The sequence below is a fragment of the Myotis myotis genome, unplaced genomic scaffold (assembly GCF_014108235.1).
Source record: "Myotis myotis isolate mMyoMyo1 unplaced genomic scaffold, mMyoMyo1.p scaffold_m19_p_14, whole genome shotgun sequence".
In the NCBI taxonomy this organism is placed as follows: Eukaryota; Metazoa; Chordata; class Mammalia; order Chiroptera; family Vespertilionidae; genus Myotis; species Myotis myotis.
In genome coordinates this window covers 48082657-48106269 of record NW_023416318.1, presented here as the reverse complement: position 1 = coordinate 48106269, position 23613 = coordinate 48082657, and the positions used below count along the sequence as shown (strand labels likewise).

The 23613-nt window shown below is 43.2% G+C and overlaps 1 protein-coding gene across 5 annotated transcripts in view; it reads right to left on the bottom strand.

Moving 5' to 3' along the window:
* PUM2 (pumilio RNA binding family member 2) overlaps positions 1–12528 on the bottom strand; it is a 67888-nt gene extending 55360 nt beyond the window's left edge. For 4 of the 5 annotated variants that reach the window (XM_036335249.1, XM_036335256.1, XM_036335257.1 and 1 more), the window contains exon 1: positions 12394–12528. The gene's annotated coding sequence lies outside the window, so the exon portion shown is untranslated. The remainder of the gene's footprint in view (positions 1–12393) is intronic. The other variant, XM_036335253.1, reaches the window with a different exon arrangement.
* Positions 12529–23613: the final 11085 nt, after the last annotated feature.

Here is a 23613-nt window from a genome sequence, read left to right as displayed (position 1 = left end):
GGGGGGGGGGTGGCTAGAAGAGGTCAACGGGGAAAAAGGGGACATATGTAATACTTTCAACAATAAATAATTATTAAATGAAAAATAAACTAAAGTTAAAAAAAAAGTTCAGGGTTAAAATGACACAGCGGACCCATGAAATGCACTGACTGTAATGTTTGTTAATCTCTATACTGTACTACTTGATAACACTGAAATAAAGATCCTCAGGATCTTCGTGGTACCAGAAGGGCATTAAAAAATGTTTTGGGTGTCTTATGGAAAAAAAGAAAAAGATATGTGGCAGCAAATAACTATTCTTTTCTCTTAACTTGTTAGGAAAACTGGTTCACCAACAGTTCTCACACAACCAACATTTCATTCATCCATTAGTTCAATAAGCTTTTACTGGGCATTTTCAATGTGTAAGATTTTTCTTTTTTGGGGGTGGGGGTGGGGGGTGGGGGGGGGAAACAGAGATGTGAGAGGGAAACATCCATTGGCTGCCTCCTGTATACCCCATACTGGGAAAATTGAACCAGAAACTTTCAGTGCACAGGACTACACCCCACCAGCCAGGGCAATGTGTAAGATTTTGTAAAGAAAACACTGAGTTAAAATATGACCACTGTTCTCAAAGAGTTTAAATTAGCCTGATATGTTTTATGGTAATTGGAGGAGTAGCTCCTACCAAACCAAACAAACCCTCCTAGAGATAACAATAAACTCTGGACAAAATAAACAAAAATAAAGCTATGATTTAAAATAAATAAATAAAATAACTGAAATCCCTATAAACAACCCAGTCTTAAAGGCTTGAAGATCCAAGTAACAGAGTTTGGAACAAAAAGAGCAGCTGGAAACTAAGAAGGGAAGTCTTAAAAAGGAGGCAACCAAATTCTGCTCAGATTTTTAGACAATCTCTATACTCCACATGTGGAATAGATTCCAAGCAGCCCGATTAAGGTGAAAAGAACAAAATATCTGCTGCTGACCACCATAGAAGTCACAGAGTTTGAGTCCCATGAAAACAAAAACAATCAGAAACCAATATTCTCCATAGAATTGAGCATTTTCAATGTAAAATATGTCTAGAACACAAACCAAGATTATTAGACATGAAAAAAAGAACAAAACCCCCCAAAATTATTAGACATATATAGATACCAAAAAACTCCATTAATAAAGACCAACCCCAAGATGACCCAGGGGTTAGAATTAGCAAAGATCTTAAAGCAACTACTATAACTTTGTTCAGAGATAAAAGAAAAAAAACATGCTACTAATCAAAGAAAAAATACAAAATTTCAGCAAAGCAAAACTATAGAAAGAACCAAAAGGAAACCCTAAAACTGAAAATAAATAAATAAATAAATAAATAAATACATTTTAAATGTCATTGGATGCACTTAACAGCAGATTGGAAATAAAGGGCTAATGAATTTGAAGTCAGATCAATAGAGATTTCCAATCTGAAGAAAGAGAAAAAGAGAGAATTAGGTGGAAAAATTATTTGAAGAAACAATAGCCACAAATTCCCCCCAATTTCATGAAAGCAAAATTTGCAGATTCAAGATACCAATGAACCCTAGGCAAGATAAATAGGAAAAACCCATACCCATGTACATCCTAATAAAAATGCTGGAAACCAAAGATAAAAATAAAATCCTGAAAAGAGCTAGAGGAAAAAACATTACAGAAAGGGGAAAGTTATATAAATGATCACTGACTATGCACTAGAAACAATCGGGACCAGAATATAAAGGACCAGACTTTAAAGTGCTGAAAGAAGAAAAAAATGCCAAACTAGAATTTTATCTGATGGAAATAACTTTCAAGAACAAAGGCTAAAACAAAGACTTTTTTTTTTAAACATATTTTATTGATTTTTCACAGAGAAGAAGGGAGAGAGATAGAGAGTTAGAAACATCGATGAGAGAGAAACATCGATCAGCTGCCTCCTGCACATCTCCCACTGGGGATGTGCCCACAACCCAGGTACATGCCCTTGACCGGAATCGAACCTGGGACCTTTCAGTCCGCAGGCCGACGCTCTATCCACTGAGCCAAACCGGTTTCGGCAAGACATTTTTAAATAAAAAGAAAATCCATTACAACAGACTTCTAGCTCCAGAAATGCTTTAAAAGAAATTCTTCAGGCTAAAGGGGAACATACCAGATGGAAATTCAGATGATCAAGAAGGAATAAAGAGCACCAAAAATGGAAGAATGTACATAAGTACAGAAGACTATTTTTTCCTCTTAATTTCTTTAAAATACCTAAGCCCATTTAAAGCAGAAATTTCAACACTGTATTATGAATTTTATAATATCTGTAGAACTACTTTACATGTACATTCAATATCCACTATAATAAATATTTCTAGCCATACCGTCATGACACTGAGTTTTAAAGCAAAACCCAGTTTAAGATCAAAATATTCTTTTATCACACAACACATACACATATACATAAAATTTTATATACATATATACCCCCAATTATCAAGGTAAGAAATCTTAGTCGGAATATGTCCTATCATTTTGTAACATATAATCTAAATTCTTTATCATAATATTAGTGGCCCAGGGCACGAAACTCATGCACATTAAAAAGGAATTAGAGGAGGTATTTTAATATTGCTATTTGCCCTTTCTCTATAACAGAAGTGTCAGATATTAAAGAAAATTAGTAAAATGTATATGAAAATCTCCCTCCTGTCAGAGTCTGGGGCGCACCACAGGACCCAGAGTCAAGTCCCCACCCACCCGTGCGGCCACCCAGACCCGGCCAGCCCCACCCCCGTCAAGCCCCGCAGGGCGGGGGGCGCAGCCTCAGGTCCCCCATCAAGCCTGTCAGGTGGGGGGCACAGCCTCAGGTCCCCTGGCTCTAGGGTGGGGGGCGAGGCCTCAGGTCCCCTGGCCCCTGCGTGAGGGCAGGAGGGCTTGACGACCATTTGCATATTAGCTCTTTATTATATAGGATTATATAGGATGACACACTAATGACTTAGTATAGTCTACTTTAAACATCTTTGATTTCTAAGTTTCTTTTTTTTAAAAAAAATCTCTCTTTAAAATATATTTTATTGATTTTTTACAGAGAGGAGGGGAGAGGGGTAGTTAGAAACATTGTTGAGAGAGAAACATCCATCAGCTGCCTCCTGCACACCCACCCCCTGGGGATGTGCCCGCAACCAAGGTACATGCCCTTGACCAGAATTGAACCGGGGACCCTTGAGTCTGCAGGCCGACGCTCTATCCACTGAGCCAAACCCGTTAGGACCCTAAATCTTAATTTACTTATATCTGTTGTGAAGGTCAAAGAGGTAATGTATTCAAAAGTTCTTTGGTGTGGCTCAGTGGTTGAGCATCAACTCATGAACCAAGAGGTTACTGGCTCGATTCCCCAGTTAGGGCACATGCCTGGGTTGGGGGCCCAATCCCCACTAAGGGCCGTGCAGGAGCCAATCGGTCTCACTGATATTTCTATCTCTCTAGCCCTCTTTCCCTAATATTGTATTTGGAAAAATATGAATCATCATCAAGAGCATCATTATAGACTACTCTAGAAAGAATGGACACTGCCTTGGCCAGTGTGGCTTGGCTGATTACGAGTCAACCCATGCACTGGAAGGTTGCTGGATCGATTCCGGGTCAGGGCACAAGCCTGGTTTTTGGGATGGATCCCCACTAGGGCCATGCAGGAGGGAACCAACTGATGTTTTGCTTTCACATGGATGTTTCTCTCTCTCAAAATCAATTTTTAAAATCTTAAAAACAAAAGAAAGAATTGATAACTTTGTGAAGCTCTTCGGGTGCTCAGTGTTTGTCTTGTTAGTATTCCAGCCTCCTGCCTTGCTGTCAGGTTAAGCATCACTTGACTTGAAAGTTATAGTACCACTTCTAATATTTCTAATTAGGTTACTTTTAATTTGCAGTAACCTATAACCTAAGATATCCAAGTATGGTAGATTTTTAAGAGTAAACAGGCTCTAAGAAGGAAATTACCTCTAACAAACACAAGAACACATTTTAAAATTACAATCCTTTAGGAAAGCAATTTGGCATCATATCTATATCAGTGCATCTACTTCTTGAACCAATCTCCCCAACTCTGATGATCAATCCTAAAAATAAAAACTAAATATAAAATACCTTTATGTACAAAGATACTTGCAGTAGTGTTGCTTGCAATCCTGAAATTATTAACTGCATAACTGTCCCACAAAGGTAATACAGCACTACTATAAAATGGAGTATCATGTAGCTTATAAAAATATTTGAGTTTATAATTTAAAAAATGCTCGTAATGTTACAAAATATTGAAAGGAAATAAAACAAAATCCATAGTTCTTATGTGATCAGAGTACACCAATTCTTTCATCTATTTATCTGAATTTTATTGCCTTTCTACAATAAATCTGTATAACTGGTGAGAGAAGGAAGATTTTTATTATTAAAAAAGAAACTTAGTAGTAGACTTAAGAAATTTTCTCGCCCTGGCTAGGTAGCTCAGTTGGTTAGAGTGTCATCCCAATACGCCAAGATAGCAGGTTCGATCCCTGGTCAGGGCACATACAAAAATCAACCAACAAATGCATGAATAAATGGAGCAACAAAAATCACTGTCTCTGTCTCCCTCCCTCCCCCTCTCTCAAATTAATCAATAAATAAAGAAGCATAACAAAAAAATTTTCCCCCAAGAGTAAAGCACTGAAACTTTACTGAAGCTCTTTTTTGCTTACTTTCAGGTTTTTATCTGTGGTTTAAATAGATGAGGTCGTAAGGTAAAGAACCTCTGGATAAATGTGATAGGTCTATTACCACTATGGATCAATTCTTTCATTTGCCCAGCACAGGGATCAACAAACATTTTCTCTAAAGAGCTAGACAGCAAACATTTTAGGTTTTGTGGGTCTCTGCTGCAGCTTCTGAACTTTGCATTTTTAGCACAAAAACAGACATAAACAATATAGAAGTAAAAGAGCATGGATGTGTCCTAATGAAACATTATTAACAGTGAAACCTGAATTTCATATATATTTAATGTGTCACAAAATTATTCTTTTGATTCCCTCCCCCCAATCATAGACAGAGGGCCAAACAAAAATGGACAGCGGGCCAGATCTGGCCTGCAGGTCATAGTTTGCTGACCTCTCCTTCAATGCATTTACTCTCTTGACTGCTTCACACAAAAAAAGTAGACAATCCACTCTCAAATATGAGGAAACCAACAGTTAAGCATCAGGGCTTCGTTTTCAACTTTTTCAATTATTCTATCTACATGCATTTTAAAAAATAATGAAGATTTCAGATCACATTTAACCAAAGGTGATTTTATTATTTTCTTTAAGCGATCAAGTAGGTTACAGGGAAAAAACTTTAAAACACTTTAGGGCAATGACTTTCTATCAGTGTGCTGCAAGAATTTTTAAAACATGCCCCCTGACTATTATTCACTGGCACTGACCCCTTTTCTTTTTCCTTAGACTGTCAAAAAAAAAAGAAAAAGAAAAAAGACAACAGCCAACACAATAATCAATAGCCATCTAGTGTGAATGAATCAAAATTACAGATTTTTTTTTTTGCCAGATTGGCAACAAATATTTTTCTGATGTGCCACAGAAGTTTAGTAATTAGCTTATGTGTGCCATGAGATGAAAAGGGTTGAAAATAATAGGTTTAGAGTGCTACCATTTATTTCAAACAAAAGAAAGAGAATGGAGAACAAAATGGGCAAAACAATGGGACAAAAAGAAAATAAACACTTTCAACTCTCCTGCAATAGCCTCCATATTCCCATAATAAAGTTGAAGGGTCATGGTAACACATATGCCATAAATGGGACTCAAAATGCCAAACTGCTATGTCCGATATGGCTACAAATGTTGGTATCATCTTGACCGGGGTCGGGGTGGAGAGTAAGAATTTGGACATAAATTTGACAAGCTTAGATCTTAGGAAGGAAAAAGAACAATTTTTTCTTCTAATGAGCAACAGAATATCTAACAATCAGTTACATAATATTGAACTATGTTTACTTACAGAAAATGTATTCAGGAGTATTTATATATAGTACACAGTACTGCTTAGGGTGTAAAAGAAACTTCCCAATATTACTTCCTTTAATAATTAAACAATTAGCATTTGCTAATATAGAAGATACATAATAGAAACTTTTCTAGGGCTAAGAACCTGTGAAATCTTGAGATAAATTTGAATTAAAGTTAGTTTTTGAGGTTATAATTCTGCTTCCTATCAAAAGAACAGTGTTTTACTAAATTCTAAAATCCAACATTACAGGCATACATCATTTTATTACAACTCCCTTTATTGCACTTCTCAAATGTGTTTTTACAATTTAAAGGCAAGACCCTTTATCAACAAAAAGATTACCACTTGCTTAATTGTGATCCATGCTTTATTGTGGTGGTCTGGAACCAAACCAAAAATATCTCCAAGGTATGCCTGAAGCTAATTTTTCTGTAAGCAGCATTATTACTAATTATGTGAGAGAAAAAAAGATAAAGTACATCAAATAACTTGGTTAAGTTCTGTCAGTTTTTAGATGTACTAATGTATGTTCCAAAACATTTACAAATAGTGTGAAGAACCAAGAACATGCATTAGTAAGTATTATACATTTATATCATTAAGAGCACTAATTTTTCTCAGTATCTGATCCAATTCCTCATCATCCTATATAATAAGATGCAATATGCAAATGGTCGTAACACCATGACACATCACGACCAGATCACAGATCAGCAGAAGAGAGGGGAGGCGGAGAGCTACGGGAGGGGGCAGGGCAGCAAGCTATTGGGGGGGGGGGGGCAGGGGGGGAGCTACAGGAGGGCGGGGCAGCAGGTGGAGAGCTACTGGAGGGCAGCAGCGAGCTACTGGCGCAGGGCTACTAGTATACCTATAATAAAAAATAAGTTAGGAGAAAAACCCATTTAGAGCTACAATAAATGGTGTTAAAGCACTTTCTACCATATTACACTAATCACATTTTCAAATTAGTTTTATTTTAAGGCCATAGTAGAAATTAAACTCTGGTTAGAGGGGGTAGGGTAGAAACTGTGTGACAGCCACCTAAATGCTCAATACTGAATGAAAAATTTTAAGATATTTTATAAAATATAAATTCAGATCATGAAATCAACTAATATCTGTGGAGTGACCATACATGTCTTCATAGATATTAAATAAACAATGCTCATTTTAATAAAGAGACAATGAATAAGGTTATTCCTCAGACTTCTTGTAATGCTGAAGACACCAACATAAAATGACCGAAAGCAACTTCCCCTTGGCACTACTTCTCCAAATTAGTCCTCTAACACCTAGAGGCTGTTGCTACCTTGTCCATGAATTACAAAATTACACAAAAATATTAATTCAAATAAATGTAAGTCAGTACACACCAAGTACTATTTATAAAATATTACTATTATTGGATAGTCATTAAAAACACTACAAGGAGGCCCTAGCTGGTTTGGCTCAGTGGATAGAGTGTCGGCCTACTGACTGAAGGGTTCTGGGTTTGATTCCAGTCAAAGGCACATGCCTGGGTTGCGGGCTCAATCCCCAGTGTGGGGTGTGCAGGAGGCAGCCAATCAATGATTCTCTCTCATCATTGATGTTTTCATCTCTCTCCTCCCTTCCTCTCTGAAATCAATAAAAATATATTTAAAAACACACACACGGAGTGTTTTTAATGAACATCATCATTGAGCAAACAAACAGGTGCTGACATCCTTAAGAAGTACCTTGTCTCTTCAGTGTATTAAATCACTTCTACAAATTCATCAAGAAAATAAATGTTTAGCAGTGCTTTTTCTTATCCATGAGAAATGTAAACCTAAATCCAGATTTAAGTATTTATAGACCATTACCCTTGAAAGATTTAACATTAGAAATTTCTACTAATTACCAATACCAAGTAATTGAGTTGAATCAAACACTTTTCTAGTAATATTGGACAAGTCACTTAGGGAGTGGTTGAGTCAAGATCCATACCAACACATTTTGATATTTGCTACTTGTTTGTCCATGTACTTCATGGGGGAATTATGTGTGCTTGTTTTACTTGCATAAAGAACAATATTACTGACAACTATATTGAAGACAAGCTAAGTTTTACGACAAATTTGGCAAGAATGTGTTATCAAGCATCTCGTGGCCTCTATGGCGCCCAGGCCCGCAATATTGGGCCTCAATGGGGACCTGGGCATGCTGGTGAAGGTGGGTGAGGAAGGCAAGGATGACGGACGGCTTCAGGGAAGCAGAATATGCTGCCATCAACTCAGGTTGCACCAGATCAATTCCTGTTTGGACCACTTGGTAGAAAACAACCACCTCCACGCCCGCCTCCAGGAGCTGCTTGAGTCCAACCAGCAGACTCTCCTTGAGCTCCAGCCCCTATGCTCCAGGAACCCCCAACCAGACCCCAACCCTGATTCCCTGGGCTAGACTCTGGACTGGGCACTCACCACCTGACTTAAGATACCTTCTCAAGGGTTGGCCTACAGGTCCCCTGGTGGCTCTGCCTGCTTGATCCACTCTTCAGGTACTCCCCTGTGTGTGTCTGGGCCAACACCACCCCCATCCAACTTCCCTCTGGGGGTCAGGTGTGGGCCTGCAACCCAGCCACCTCGCCTCCTCAATTCCTGGGCACTCTCTCCCCAATTCCTGGGCACTCTCTACTTTGCCCAGGCCTTGAATGTCCTCAACAACAAAAAGTATTATCAATATACAGACTCCCAGAAACCAGAAATCTTCAGACTCTAGTTCAAATCTTCTAAGATTAGAAATTATATTATTCCAGCACCAGCACTGAGACATTAAATAAAAATTTACCAAACACTTCTGTGCAAGATGCTTTAGCTATTTGAGGATAATCTTACAGACAGTCTCAAGAAAGCAAAATAGGATAAATAAGTATACATATACTTACATATATGCAAAATATAAGGCCAAGAGAGTTTTTCCTTAAAATTCTTTCAAGGAGAATCAGCATATATTTGAGTCCTTACAATGTATCTTGGATTATAAGTCATTGTCTCAATTTAAGAAAATATTGTTTAGGGAAGTTCCTTTATTTTAAAAAACAAAATACTGCTTTGAGAAGATCTACACACTAAACCCCCTCAATCAATGTCAGTTTTTGATGCTTTTTAGATATCTGAAAGAAGCAGGTCAAATAGATGGTAATATAGATGACACGCTTTATAAAATTGTTAGATAATACAAAGTGGCTCTAATGAGTCAAAGATACACGTGGAATGACAAAGATATATTTTAAAATGAGCCTCCCCAAAACAGTATTTCTAAATTAGCATTATTTTGTTATTTACTAATTCATTACCCTAAAAGTGGAAGCAGACATTATATGTCTAATGATGTAATTTAATGAGAAACAGCACCACCACTTATAAAGAACTGTCTCAAAAACAAACACCCCACTAACTCAGTGTGGCCCAGCAGTTGAGCATCAACCCAATAACCAAGAGGTCACTGGTTTGATTCCTAGTCAGGGCACATGCCCCGTTTGAGGAATTGATCCCCAGTAGGGGGTATGCAGGAGGCAGCTGACTGATGATGTTTCTCTCTAGCTCTCTCCCTTCCACTCTCTAAAAATCAATAAAAACATATTTTTTAAAAAACCACTAAACTTCAATCTAACTAATGAAGCTGCCAGATCTAAATACTTGTTTTATCAGAAATAGGACAGAGATAGAACAAAATCAATATATGATACATATCTATGACATGAAAGAAATTTTAAAGGGAGAGAAGACTATTATATATACAAAGAGGCTTAAAGATCAAATATGCTGTGTAAACCTAGTTTGAATCCTGAGTCTAACAAATTAACTATAAAATACTTTTTGGAGAAAATCAGGGAAATCTGAGCACAGAATGGGTATTAGATATTAAGGAAGGTGACACATGTTTTAGGCAAGTCTTCCAATTTTTCATTTTGAGTTAAAAGAAAAAATCACCAAGGAAAAACATAACATTAACCTTATGTTTCTAAACATACTGCTACCTGAAACTCTGAGAAGAAAAAACATTTATCTTGCACCAACCTATGTAATAATGCTATACAGTGTTTCACTGGAAACGCTTAAAAATATTTCCATAAATTCACCTTTTACATTACAAAAGCAATATATTTTTAAATGAAAAAATGTCTATATTGCTAAACATAAAAATCTAATGTCAGAAACAAACTTACCCAGTTATAAATACAATTATTTCAATCACATCCATCAATAAAATGGCCTCAAACTGTGAACGCCAAAGCCATGAGATACAAACATTCAGACACTTAAAATATCTGTAAGTCTTAAGAAAATGAAAAAAACACAATTTTCCTATCTTAGAAACCCAGCAAGTTTAAAGGTTATTGAATAAGGAAGCATGTAGAACGTGAGTTCAGGAGATAGGAAGCAACCTCCACTTAAAATTATGAAGATCCTGTCAGTGTCTATAAAAAGGAGACAGTCTGGGCACTGAGAAGATTGGCTCTGGACTCATACTTGGCCCGAGTCTCGGTTCAGAGTTATAATTACGTCTGCCAGCTGCGATAAGTGCCTACACAGGAAGGCAAATTATCTCTCACCATCAGAAAGATTTATAAACAAGTATGAAAGGTTTAAGCATTAATATGTGTTAAGACTGCATTATTTGGTTTATGTACTTTTAATGCCTAAGAATAACTGACCTATTAAAGTGAAAACCTTGTTAAGTCCCATTTAAATATGGCAGTAATTTAGACTGTTTTTTAAAAGTAGAATCTTACTAAATATTGGGACATCTAAGAGAACTTTGGAGTCAGACAAATTAAGTTTAAAAAACTATGTATTAAAATTTACTTTGTTTGAAGATGAAGTATGCTAACAGAAAATCTAACTTGAAATAGCTAGACTTGTGAAAGAAACTGGACCTTTAAAAGCAAAAACTAAACAGCTTAAGAACCAGGTTTCTGATATATAACTTTAATTTTTTAAATTAGAGAAAACCTTTTCTGGTACAAAAACTGCCCTCAAGGACACCAAAAGATTCTAAATAACTTAATTTTACCCAAAATTGGAATTTTAAAGACATTCTTGCAATAAGGAAAATGCCAACAACCACTTATGATGACTGTGCAGGTGAAACAAGTGATTTTTTTTTTTTTAAAAGCAGGATGTTAAACAACCAAGAACAAAAGCTTAGCCAATTAAAAATATGTATCTGTATCTTCACAGGATCCCTACGCAGAATTCCTTAAATCATCCTCAAATACGCCGGGGTCACATGGTGTGGTCATCTATTAAACATGAACCTCAGCAGTACACAGGCTTTTTAAACAGTAAACAAGCTTTTAAAATCCTTCAGTAGTTCCCTTTATTAAAACTCTCGGCATACAATACCTTTGCAGGTATTCCATTTCTCTTACGCGTTTAAAAGCATTTTTTTTCTAATAAAGCTCTCCCTAAAAACCTTTACTAGAAACATCTGTCGCCAGTTTTCTTAAGATAAAAAAATCTCACGAAATACTAAGTCCGGATTTTAATTGACACGATTGTCTAATTACACCCATTGTGTCCGCGATACTGCCCCCCCCCCCTCAAATACCAAAAGTTTAAATATGTGTTAGGAGCGTTAAGAAAAGTGCGTTTCCCCTAGCCATGTTCTCAGAAGCAGCACTAACTTTTACAAACGTGCTTGGGCATAAAACCTTCAACAATTTGTTTTCCCCTAAATGTAGCCCATGCAGACGGGAAGCTACGGCTACAAGGTCTGAAGCCTCCAATCTTTTCTTTGGCCTTAATTTGCATATCCTTGAGTCTCAGAATCTGTTCCAATAACAAAAACACAACATTCTTACTAAACGGCACCCAACCAATCGAACCCAAGTCGCCGTTTCTCTCGTACCCACACCGGTCTGCCGCCAGCTTTGCTCGGGGCCGCGCTCGGGGCCTCGCGACTGCCCACACCTCCTCGCAGACCCACTCCTTCCCCTTCGCCCACTCCCCACACGCGCGCTTCTCTGGACCCACCCGGCCTCGCCCCGCTTCCCGAACCCGCGGCCGGCCGGCCGGGCGGACCGACAGACAGCCCCGTCTCCAACCTGAGAGCAGAGGGGGTCCCAGCGCCGCGAGGCTTCGGCGCGGGGGAGGGCAGGGAGCGGGAAAGCCGAGAGCCCCCGGCGCCCGGCGCACACCCCCTTCCGGCACCCCTCCCCCTGCATTGTGCGAGCGGGCCCAGGCCGCGGCCGTCCCGGGCCCCCGCAGGCCCCGTCCATCCTCCCCCCACCCCCACGGGGGGCTGCTCCCGCCGAGGCCGCCACACAAAGCCCGAGGCGCAGCCCCAGCGGCGCCAGAGCACGGAGAGAGGGAGCAAGGGCGACTGACTTACGGGGCTGCTGCGGCCGCGCTGCCTCAGCCGGGGACACCGACCGTTGGGCACACGGCGGCGTCGCTCTTAGACGTCCTCCCCTCCTCCGCCTCCGGTGGCGGCAAGATCTTCTTTCTCCACCTACCTCCCTCCCCCCCACCCCACCTCCTCCTTCTCCTCCCCCTCCTCCTCCTCCGAACCGCCGAGGTACCGAGGGTGAGACACAGAGACTCACAACAACATGGCTGCCGCCGCCGCCTCCCCTCCCCTCCCCCCGCCCACCGGGCGCGCGCAAGGCACTCCGGGAGAAGGAGGAGGCGGGCGCTCGCCTCTCCGCGGCGTCCGACGCTGCTCCCGCGCTCCCGCCGGGGGCTCTGCGCGTGCGCACGCTCCCTGCGCTCGCACGTCTCGGCCGTCCCTCCGGCGCGCGCTCCCCGCCCTCACCTTGCGGGCTCGCGGCCGGTTCTGGGCTCCGCGGCGGCGCCTGGCTGTATTGTGCGCCGGGAGTGGGCGGCGCGGGCGCGGCGTTTCCGAACGCTGCGTTCGGCTGTCTTCCCGCGTGGGGCCTCGACTTCCGAGTTCGCTTCCCCTCCGCTTCCTTCCCGGGAGCTCGTTCTCCCCCAACCGCGATGTCCTTACTGCGCGCACGCCTCTTCCGGGGTGCTGGCACCCACAGGAGCCGGACCGTCATCCAGGCCTTTAGGTTTCACCCTTATCCTTTCTCCGCGTCAAGATTATGGAGGCGCATTTTTTTTGTTTAATTTCAGAGAGAGAGAAATACAAATGATGAGAGAGAATCGTTGGTCGGCTGCCTCCTGCACAACCCCTGTTTCGGATTGAGCTTGCAACCCAGGCATGTGCCCTGACCGCCTGGTTCATGTCGATGCTCAACCACCAAGCTCACTGGCCAGCCTCTAGGAAGTCTTAATGCTTTTTGGGAAAGAGGGCCCTCATTTTTATTTTACCAATCATACAGCTCGTTTTATTTATAAAGTATTATCTCTATTTGAGAGAAGACTTTTTTACTACCATAATTCTTAGCACCTTTAAAACCAAAACATGTATTATAAATAGATGGGGGACATACTATGCAACATTTCCCGAACAAATTTGACTCTGGAAACATTCCTTCGCAGAAAATCCCTTAGAGGTTTTGTGCTCTGCAGAACACGGATGCAAGCCCAACCCTTTAGTGATCTGACTCCACCTATCGCGCTCCTGATGCCCTAAGCACAGTGAGCACTTGCTTGCCTCTGAGCCTTCACATATGCTTTGCAATCTGGCCCTGCTCATTAAGCACCTTCTCATTATAATTGGCTTCTCTGGTGGATTTGCCTACACGGTAAGGATGCACTCCTCTGCTACCATAAATATTAGATAGTTAAGGTGAACATTGTAATTGATGCCTCACACCCATCCTGATCACTTGGGAGCTTGTGAGACATGGAGAATCTTGGCCCAACTACAGACCTACTGATTCAGAATTTGCATTTTAACAAGATTCCTGGGTCATTCCTCTACATGATAAAAAAGCTTAAGGAGCATGGGTAAACCAACCACAGTCGTTTTATTTGGCCTGATAGGAAATGGCTTTGTAATGGGTGTATCATCGGTTTTGAGACACAAAGAGGTGCCAACTCAGAGCATCTATCTATACTAATAAAAGGGTAATATGCTAATTAGACTGGGAGACCTTCCAGGAGACTGGCCAGGGAGGGTAGTTGGGGGCCATGAGGCCGGCAGGGGAGGGCAGTTGGGGGCGATCAGGCAATCGTGACCCGTCCCCAATGTGTTAGGAATGTGTCTACATGGCCTGTTGAGACAAGTGGTTTTCAACCAGAGTTGCATATCAGAATCACCTGGGGAACATTTAAAATAGATCAACTCCCAGGGCCCACCCCAGAGATGGGTGTAAGCTGAGGCCTGGATATTGATATTTTCTGAAAGCTCCTCAGTTGTTTGTAATATGTAGCCGTTGAGAACACCAGTTTAGACAGACTGCATCTTAGAGCAGAACGCCATTTTAATATTCCCTGTGCAAATGCCCTTTCCACTGGGACTGCTTATGAGACTTCTTGTAAACTTATTTTCTTTTTTTAAAAATATGTTTTTATTGATTTCAGAAAGGAAGAGAGAGAGAGAGAGAAACATCAATGATGAGAAAGAATCATTGATGGGCTGCCCCCTGCACAACCTGTACTGGAGATTGAGCCCGAAACCCAGGCATGTGCCTAGACTGGGAATCGAACCATAACCTCCTGGTTCATGGGTTGATGCTCAACCACTGAGTCACACTGGCTGGCAATAAACTTTTATAACTGAGTTCAAATCATTCCAATTTTGACTGAAATACTAATGTCCAGATTTGGTGAACACCATTATTTCCTGCATAGATACAGGTAGAAGATAGAGAGCAACATAGACAAGAGTGACGGGAACAGGAATAGGCTCAATCTGTGCTGTTTTAAAAATACAGTGTTGAGTTTGGCCTTACTTGAATTTAATAAAAGAAATAACTGAAGCAAATGCTCAGCTGCATGTTCCTTTATTGCAAGAGAGATTGATTAATAAAAGGTTCCTCAAGGTTAAACAAGATTAGGTGGGGTTCTCCCGGCTTGTTATGGTTTCTCAGGGGGAAAAATCCTGGGTATTCCTCCAATTGGGGCCTGCTGGAGAGTAGGACTTTTCTTGGCTTACAATAAGAAAGTTTAGGTCCTTAACACAGGGAGATCTATGACTGTCCAGTGTCTCTAAGGCCTGGGCAACTCTGGACCAGGAGGCTGATCTATCTCAGACATGCCACACTTCAATAATTCCCAGAGGATGACTTGCATACCATTGGGGTGACTCTGAGGCTGGGAGAAGGTGAGTCACGGAGTCAAATTATGCTCATAAATTCAAAAATAAATCACCATTAGTCCATGGTGTCAAGGAAAATTGACTGGAATCCTGTACGTTATAGACTGCCAGCAAAGTATAGTATGCTTTCTAATTTTGTCATTAAACTAGAGATACATTCCGACAGGAATACAAAATATTATAGAAAATTTCCCAGTAGTGCAGCAGGCTCACTGTGTTATCGTGATTTATAAAGTGGACGGAAAAGGGGTGCTTTAATAAATCTAACCAAAAGTAACCTCGCAGGGTGACCTGATCATAAATGCCTACCTGGGCAGGTCATGGTAGGTAGTCATGCCCCAGACATATAACTTCTTTATTAAAAGGTTGAAGCAAGCTGTGTCCATGGTTCTTGTGCATCTAGGTTAACACACCTTTGAAATGCCCACCTCCATGTAATCTTTCATACAGTTGCTCACTCCTTAATTCCAAAGGTATAGCATAAACGGCAAAATTGTCATTTTCCACAGCATTTAAGAGCTGGCTTCCCGGTATTGTCATCAATTTGGCTCACATAAAGTCTTATAAAAATTCTCTCCAGGTCTGGATGTTTCTTATGTTGACAATAATAAGAAATATATGTTTGGTCTTTATTGCCATTTCTGGAAGAGAGATCCCCAAACCCTTGGAATTTCCTTAGTGGAAGAGAAACGAAGGTATCTTTTGTTCATAACAAATCCTTTTTTAATCACACTGAGTTTATGTTAATATGGTGACTTTTGGAAAGCCCCTAAGGATAGGGGCTGGTTGCCTGAGGAGCCAACCAGGTATTGAGAGAGTTGGAACTTTCAGCCCCATCCCCCACCTCTGGAGAGGAGTTGGAGGTTGAATTAATCACTAACTGCCAATGATACAATCTACCATGCCTACATAATGAGGCCTCTATAAAACCTCTAAACAATAGGGTTCTGAGAGCTACTAGATTGGTGAAGGTGGGGCTGCTGGGAGAGTGACACATCTGGAGAGATCAGGGAAACGCTTACTACCCCTCCCCCCATTCCTTGCCCTATGCATCACCTCCATCTGGCTATTCTGAGTTGTATCCTTTCATTTTATTTTATTTCTTTCAAATTATAGGTGAGCCCTGGCCGAGCAGCTCAGTTGGTTAGAGCATTGTCCTGATACACCAAGGTTGTGGGCTCCATCCCCCATCAAGGCACATAAAAGAATCAGCCAAGGAATACATAAATAAGTGGAACAAATCAGTGTTTCTCTCTCTGCTTCTCTCTCTCTCTCTCTCTCTCTCTCTCTCTCTCTCTCTCTCATTAACCAAATCTGAGATATGTCAATAGACCTTCCCAATGAATGAGGAAGTTGGCTCTCATTCTGTGGGTTTTTTGCTTTTTAAATTCTATGATTCTCTCATATATATATATATAATTTTTATTGATTTCAGAGAGGAAGGGAGAGGGAGAGAGAGGTAGAAGCGTCAATGATGAGAGAGAATCATTGATCCGCTGCCTCTTGCCCCTTCCCTACTGGGGATTGAGCCTGCAACCTGGGCATGTGCCCTGACTAGGAATCGAACCTTGACCTGATGGTTCATAGGTCGACGCTCAACCACTGCACCACACTGGCTGGATTCCTCTCTCTCTTACGAATCAATAAATAATAAAAAAATTAAGGGGTAGTAGAAGTGAGCCCGCAGGGCTGCATGGGCTCAGAGGCAAAAGAGGCCTTGGAGCTTAGGAGAGAGCAAGGCAAAGGCAATAGCCTGGCGGCAGGGTTGGGGGGAGAGAAAGGGAAAGCAGAGCCATGCTCAGGGGCAGCTCCCAGGGAGTTCTTCACTGGCTTATTGTCTTGTTTTCCGCCCTCGAATGTAAGCTCCCTGGAGGCAGGGCTTTTGTCCTGTTTGCTGCTATAGCCCAGCTCCTACAGCAGTTCGGGACCTGGGGGAAGCACTTAAGATGTGTGGAAGGAGTGGATGAACTCCTCATGGGAAGGTGGCTGCTCACACTTGCCCAAGCATTTCTGGGAAAAGCTCTACGAGGGGTTTCCTCCAGCCCCTCTGAGGAGACACGGGGAGGGAGGGCGCTACCTGGCTGGGCTCTGTCCTCCCCAGAGTGGGCAGCGGTCCCCAGAGAAGTCAGATGAGCTGTGGGGGAGATGTTTATGTTTCTAGAAGTGCAGGCCGCTGGAAAAGGAGTCATCCAAACCTGTCCAGCGAGAGTGAGGGCAGGATTCTGCCCAGACTCGTAAAAATGAGAGAATCATGGGGGCCTCCCAAGTCTTGCTGTCCATTCCAAGTGCAACTAGCAAAATGGACATGGTGGCAGCCCATAGAGCAGTAGTGTTCTTCTTCTTCTTCTTTTTTTTTATAATATAATGCTGATTTATTTATTTTAAAATCCTCACCCAAGGATTTGTTTTTATTGATTTTAGAGAGAATGAGAGAGAGAGAACGAGAGAGAGAGAGAAGCATTGATCAGTTGCCTCCTGTAGGCACCCTAAGGATCGAACCCATAACCTGGGTATGTGCCCTAACTGGGAACCGAACCCTCAGCCTTTCGGTGCACAGGATGAAGCTCTAACCAACTGAGCCACACCCGCCAGGGCCCATAGAGTTCTTACTGAAGGACCGGGACGCGGAGATAGTGAGGGCAACGGGCCACTGTCCCAGCACACAAGGACGTAGAAGCTGCACCGTACGTACCCTGCTTTGCCACGAAACCAGTAGCTACAGGGAAGCAGGCCTTACTTTCAGAGTCACTCATTGACTCAGAAAGTATTTTTTTTACTTCGTATATGTGCCAAGCATGGTTTTAGGCCTTAGAGGACTGTTGCAGGAGCTGGAGGTTCCTGGGATCTGGACCATGGGGCCACAGGGCGGGGCCCAGGTTGGCTCAGGAGAGCGCCCAGCCTCCCTCCAGTTCAGCTCCTCCTTATTTCTCCACGGGGGAGGCAGCTGAGGACGGCCAGCCTGCCCCTCCACCTGCAGCAGAGATCAGCACGGCCTGTGTCACTGAGGCTGCCAGGAGGCACTGGGCAGCCTCTGGAGGTTCCCATCACTGCTCCTCACCAGGGGACCCCTCAGCCCCTGCTAACTGCTGCCAACTCCCCAGGGGAGGAAGGGCTGTCCCCACCACCGCTGCCCCGTGCCTGCAACCAGAGCTCCACCTGCTGATAGAGTCTGTCCCTTCGCCACCCTGGAGCTGCCTCAGGCACTGGCTCTGTGGCTTGCTGGGGGCAAGGAAGACCTACCGTTGTGTCTAGGGGGGAAGCAGAAAATGGAAGATGTTTCTTCAGGGCGGGGCATTTGGGCGAGGCGACCTCCCGTAGCGTTGGGAGGGGGCCAAATGATGAGCCAGTTGTGTGGGGAGTTTAGAATGGAGCTCAGCCCCTGACACTGGAGCCCGGGCACTGAGCCCAGGGCCAGGCTGACACTGGCAAGGGGAGACCCACAGCATCGTCAGCGGGGCATGACAACCTGAGGTCTTACAGGTGGGTCTCACTCATTCACCCGGAGACACAGGGGCCGCAGGCTCAGCTCAGACTTCCCATGGGACTGCGGGAGCGGCAGGACTTCTGTGATGACTGCCTTGTCTCTGGCAGCTGGAGGGGGTGAAATCACCTGTAAACTCCTGGGTGCATACCCGGAACAGCTGGGTGAGGCTAAGAACACCCGAAGGCCGATGTGATCTGCTTTCCATAATTTGGCGCTCGCTGCCTGGCCCATGCCACCCATCCTGGGTTTTGGGTATGACCAGCCAGGGGGGCTGGGGCTGGCTCACAGGTAGAACTGTGGCGTTACTTTGGGTCCTCTCCGGGGGAGCTTCCAGCCCTGCTGTTCTCTGACTCCAGGGAGGAGAGATATATCTTCTGGGTTTGTAGACTTTGCAGTTTCTTTTCCTCTTTTCTAAAAAAATATGTTTTTTATTGATTTCAGAGAGGAAGGGAGAGACTTCAATGATGACAGAGAATCATGGATCTGCTGCCTCCTGCATGCCCCCTACTGTGGGTGGAGCCTGCAACCCGGGTACGTGCCCTGACCAGGAATGGAACCGTGACCTCCTGGTTCATGTGTTGACGCTCACCCACTGAGCTGCACCAGCCAGGCTCCGTTTCTCTCTAAGAATCCTCTGAGCTCTGGTGCAACATGCGGCCATCAGAGCATATTTGTACATGGAACTTGTGAGAGAGCCCAGAGCTGTTACGGGGCTGGCCAGAGGTCAGCGCTTGCAGAGTCTGGGCCCCAGGGGTGTCCCTGAACAGCAGTTCTCCAGGCGGGGGAAGCTGGTGCGTGACAGGAAGAATATGTCAAACGGTCTGAGGCCACAAAATACCTGGAGGGAGGTGCTGTCCATGGGGCTTCCTCCTCAGAAAGAGGGAGGTGGGACGTAGAGGAGGATCTTATTATTATTAAAAATTAGATTAAAAATTTTTAAATGAGGCCTGGGAATTGTGGCGAGACAAGCAGGGTTGCTCCAGGTGGTCAAGAGTTTCACAAAACGGACATTTCTGCCGGGAGGCTGGCACCTCAGCATCTCAGTCAGCAGCCTTGGGAGGGTGCTGTTGGCACAGACACGCATTCTCACGAGGGGCGCACAGATGAGGCAGAGTCAGGCGCCTTCCTGCAGGACCTCGAGCAGGGGATGCGCGGGGTGAAGATGGCTGGCGCTAACCATTGGTTTGTGAGCACACACAGGGCGCTGCCTGAGAAGACCCCCTACTACCTAAGGGATGTTTGCAGGGCCCTGGAGCCTAGAGGAGGCAGGTGGGAGCAAGAGCAGGAAGTCTGACTTGGTGAAATTGCCTGTTGGAGCTGCCCCACCAGGCAGAAGCCCTCCTCACCCATCAGGCTTTAACCCAGGCCAGGCTGCCCCCCAGCATGGACACTCCCCCCACCTGCTTGGGCTGAGACACCGGCATCAGCCAGCTGTTTCCCACGTGGCCCCTCCTGACCCAGTGAGGTGCCAACATCCCAGGACAGGTTACTCTTCCTAGTAAGTTCTGGCGGCTGCAAAGTAGCATAGACTGGTGAGGTATAAACAACAGAAGACCGGAAGGCCGAGATCGGGGTGCCAGCATGTTGGGTTCTGGTGGAAACCCTCTCTCAGGTCTCAGACTGTGGACTCCTTTGCCGTGTCCTCACGTGGTGGAAAGAGAGCCAGGGAGTTCTGTGAGGTCCCTTTTGTAAGGACACGAAGCCCATTCACGAAGCCTTCACTTTCATAACCGAACCGCCTCCCAAGAGCCCCATATCCTATATCCATCGCATGGGGGGTTAGGATTTCAACGTAAGAATTTGGGGGTTGGGGGCACAAACATTCAATCCATTCCACTCTTCTACCCAGATGTCCCCCTGACTCTGTTCAGGCTCCAACACAACTATTTCGGGGCCTATGGCAGGCCCTGCCCCTCATTCCCTACAGGCATGCCTATTTTGTGAGGTGCCATCAATTGACTTTGGGACTGAATTGATTAGAAGGGAAAGAGGGGGGAAAAAGAGGAAGAGAGGTTATCTTTAACATCTCATCAGTCTTGGCAGGGACCCATTTTGTGTCATTTTCTCCCTGTGCACAGTTTTTCAAGTTGCCTTTTATTTGGGGAACATTTTCTTGCACTGTTTGTTCACTTCCCTTGTCCTGTTTTTCTTCTTTGGAGATTCCACTTATGTGCCTGTTGCATCTCTGCTGTCTGTCTTCTCCACACATTGCTGTCTTTATGAGATGTCCAAAAGCTGTATTCTGTTTCATTTTCTACAACTGGTTTCATTTCTACTCTCATTTCTACTTTTCAACGCCTGTTCATTCTACTGCTACTCACACCAAATGGGAGGGGTGTCCACACTGAACAAACCTCCAATTTTTGGTGGGCGCCAACTGGCTGTCCTGCTATTGAGCTAATTGTGTGGAGTTAGTGACGACCCCACAGGCTAAGAGTTTAGTCCCACAGAACTGCCCACTTTTCAGATGCTAATCACAATCCCAGGTGCACATCCGAAACAGCTGGGTGAGGCAAAGAACACCCAGGTGTTGTATCTGTACTTCCGACCATGGGGATTCCCGTGACCCCACCCTCATGTTTGATAATTTGCCAGAAGAGCTCACAAAATGCAGGGAAACACTTACCTTCACTGGTTTATGATAAAGGTTACAGGAGAGGATACAGACGAACAGCCAGATGAAGATGTACATAGTGCAAGGTCTGGAAGAGTCCCCAGTGGAGGAGTTTCCGTCCCCGTTGAGTTGGGGTGTGTCACCCTCCACCAACCCAGAAGCTCCCTGAAGCCCATACCTGAGGAACTTTCATGGAGGCTTGATCACTGAGGCAGAATGGATTATTAATTCAATCTTTATTCCCTCCCTGGAGGAGAAGGGTTGGGGCTAAAAGTTCTAAGCTTCCAATCATGTTAGTCTTTCTGGGGATGGCCCCCGTCCAGGAGCCCACCAAGAATTAAAACAAGCAATACTCTTTTTTAAAAAAATATATTTTATTGATTTTTTACAGAGAGGAAGGGAAAGGGATAGAGAGTCAGAAACATCGATGAGAGAGAAACATCAATCAGCTGCCTCTCGCACACTCCCTACTGGGGATGTGCCTGCAACCAAGGTACATGCCCTTGACCGGAATCGAACCCGGGACCCTTCAGTCCGCAGGCCGATGCTCTATCCGCTGAGCTAAACCGGTTAGGGCCAAGCGATACTCTTATCCCCCAGGAAGTTCCAAGGGGTTTAGTTCTGCATACAAGGCTCTTATCACCCCACCCCTCAAGAAATTCCAAGCATTTTAGGAGCGCTGGGTCAGGAATGGGCCCAAGACCAAATATCAGGATGAAAGGTGCTCCCAGGGGATTATAAGGGTTTTAGGAGCTCTGTGTTGGGTACTGGGATCAAAGATCAAATAGTAGCAGAAACTGCGGGCAGAGACGAATATACATGTTTCTTATTATTTTACATCTACCGTTCTTCTTTTACCCTTTTAGTCGTCTTCTGTAGTTGACAATTCTTTAACGTTTTCCTGTTAATAAAATTGCTGTGTGGTTCATGTCACCTGATTGGACTCTGACAGATACATGTGGCGTCTGGGTTTTGTGATATAACACATTTCCCCCCATATTTTCTTGTAGGATGTTGTTTTTACATTTAAATCCTTGATTCATTTGTTAATCATCTTGGTAAAAGGCAAGAAATATGGCTATATCTTAATATTTTTTCCAAGAGAGCTATCTAGATGTCTCAGTACCATTTATTGAAGACTCCATCTTCCCTCCATTGATTTGAAAGGGCACCTTTATTTTTAACTATATTTCCACCTACATGTGTGTCTGTTTCTGGATTTTTAATTTTGTTCCATTGCCTATTCATGTGTCAGTATTATACTTTTAATTATTAAAAAATAATAATTTATTTATTTTAGAGAGAGGAAGGGAGAGAGAGAGAAACATCACTTTGTTGTTGCTCTTACTTATCTATTCATTGGTTGCCTCTTGTAGGTACTGAGGATGGAGCCCACAACCTCGGTATAATCTTGGTGCATCAGGATGCTCTAACCAACTGAGCTACCCACCTGGCCAGGGCACTTTTAATTATTTTAGCTTTATAACATATTTTCATATTCCATAAGGCTAATCTTCCCTCACATTCTTTTATTTTAGAATTTTCTTGGCCATTCATTAGTAGGACCTTTAGAGCTTAGGAGAGAGAAAGGTGAAGGTAATGCACCATGGGGGGAGGGGGGAGGGGAGGGGTGTGGAGAAAAGGGGGGAGATGGGGGTGGGGGTGGGGGGGAAGGGAAAGGCGCAGGCGTGAGAAGGAGGGCATGCTTGCTGGCCATTCTTATTTGTTTGATTGTTTCCATAAGAACTTTAGAATCAGTGTGTCTAACTAATTAATGAAAAATTAATTAAAGTTTAATTAATCTCCTAACCTAGATCATGGTTTGTGTTTCCATTTGTTCTAGGGTTCTTTTCCTATCTCCATCAAGAAGTTTAAAAACGTTTAAAACGAATCTTGTTCATTACAGTTTAATTTGCATTCCTATATTATTAAAGTAGAGCATCTTTTTGTTTTAATTGGCCATTCATTCCCCCTCCCTCCCACACACACACACTTATTTTGTTAATAGCCTGTTTATAACTTATTGCCAATATTTTACTTGGGCTAGTTTTTTTCTTATTCATTTATAAATGTTGATTTATACACAGTATATAATCTGGATACTGTTGTCAGTTACATGAATTGGAAATATCTTCTCCCAGTCTGTGGCTTGTTCTTCATGGGCATCATTTGATTTTTAAAAGTTTAATTTTAAAATATAATAATATCTATCAATCTTTTCTTTTTTGGTTAATGCTCGTTGGGTCCTGTTTTAAAAAGAAATACTTTCCTACCTTAAGGTCAG